Raw genomic sequence first — 2011 nt, 5'->3', positions numbered from 1 at the left:
ATATATAATGAACTTCACAAATTGCCGAGTAAGAACTTGGTAAAAGCAACCACACTTGCTAGTGTCGTTGCTAGCGAGTGCTGCACTGTCCTCAGCCACAAAAAAATAACCCTGCCTTTCAACCAAAGCTGCCTTCTTTCCACTCACTTTGAGTTCTCTGCATTTCAATCATAATTTAAGTTGGTCCACACTGAGCTTCTGTATCGAAGAATATTGAAGAAAAGTTATTGGGACGTCCTCATCATCCAACGTTACACAATCTGCTGATGCTGCCATTCTATTTAGGCTTTGTTTGTCCAAACATTCGCCGAGAGTGACGTCATTTGCAATGAGACACAAGTGTGTGTTTGTACATCCAGTACAGGCTCCAGAATTTCCCTCACCATGGGAACTCTTGTTCCCATCCAGTCAGCTTTACATCACTGGTTGGGTATCTCCAAAACAGTGTTGAGAAAATTCTGTTCTAACATGCAGCTCCTGTTAAACCAGTGTAGATACTTTGAAATTATAAAAATGTCATGCTGTAATGATAACTTCACAGGGACTTTTCATTGACTCCCATTCATTTTTTTATTCATTTCTATTGCCTTTCCCTAACCCTTAATCTAACTATTACCATTACATGCTCAACCTTTATGGAGGAACTTTTCTATGAAATCCTGCTTTCAGACTGAAAATGTGTGCTCTTGGGTTATGGCAGAAAAATTCCTCTATAAACCTTAACCTAAACTCAGTTCACACCCTATTCCCTAAACCTAAACCACAACCCAAAAGCAGCACTTGTCATCTGGCCCAGGCTTTGGACCCCAGAAGGACAAACCAGTCCTCACGACATAGCATTTGTTGGAAAAATGGTCCTTACACTGTATCAAAAACAAGGCCATACACACACTCAACACACAGGTGTTTATAAGTTTTAAAGCTCCAAATGATAGAAACAGTGACTGTAGCTGAAGTGAAGCCGCATAATCCTCTCTGTGACACGACGATCCATTACACTGCAACACCAGTGAGCGTGTTACAATGAGACACTGCACAGACTGTTTCAGTTTGCTCACATGTTTGGCTTGGTGTATTAACTTCTCTCTCTGTCCCTCCCTCGGCCTTTCTGCTGCTGACTTATAAAACTTTATTCACATTAGCTCAGACATTTTTCTGTCATATTTTCTTCATTACATTGTTTATCAATTAAACAGACTCCTGACAGATTTGATGGTTTGGTGGGTGATTTAAGTTTGCATAACAGACAAAAAGTCATCACTCGGAATTTGTTCAGGCACAAGAACTGAAGTAAAACTAAGAGCGAATCAGTCCTACAGCAGTGCAATGCAAACTTTGAGAGACAAAGATTGTAGCTGTTTGGCTACAAGACAAATTGACAGCATTTTATCTGCCAAGAAAAACACTTCAGATAAAATGTCTATACTTGTATGAGAGCTTATAATTCTCCTGTGATGACTGACATATAAATTTAAAAATATGTATCTCCCTATGACATTTTAAATCCATGTATAGTGTCCCTCATTCACGTTAAATATGATCCTGTCCATAAAACCCAAGCCCTCGAATGATGCATTAAACTCACATAAAGAACATCTCTCTCATTATGCTATAAAGCAATTGGAGCTTCAATTTGAATCAGGGTTTTTAAGTAATCAATACATTTTTAATTAATTATCCTCAACATGCAAACATAAATATATTTTGAAAAAGAAACATTCCACCTGAATGTTTGATTACCAATTAAAGGAAAGTGTGACTAATGAGGCCCCTGTGCAGCCCTGATAACAGCCACCTCATGTTTCTCCCTACTCTGCCATTAGTATGAAATCCTGATAAAGAAATTATATTTAAATGGTAGCTGGGCTTTAAAATCTCCTTCTTTGTGGCAGCAAAGGTGTGATGGAGGCAGTGTGTGTGTTGTGGGGTGGGGGGTGTGCATGTGCGTGTGTGTGTGTGTGTAGGGGGGGGGGCTCATGGGGGGGGGATGGGGCAGTTAAAGTTGGGAGCG

The sequence above is a fragment of the Poecilia latipinna genome, unplaced genomic scaffold (assembly GCF_001443285.1).
Source record: "Poecilia latipinna isolate Pla-1442-1.1 unplaced genomic scaffold, P_latipinna-1.0 Scaffold1185, whole genome shotgun sequence".
NCBI classification, from domain to species: Eukaryota; Metazoa; Chordata; class Actinopteri; order Cyprinodontiformes; family Poeciliidae; genus Poecilia; species Poecilia latipinna.
Note: the sequence above shows the minus strand (reverse complement) of the source record.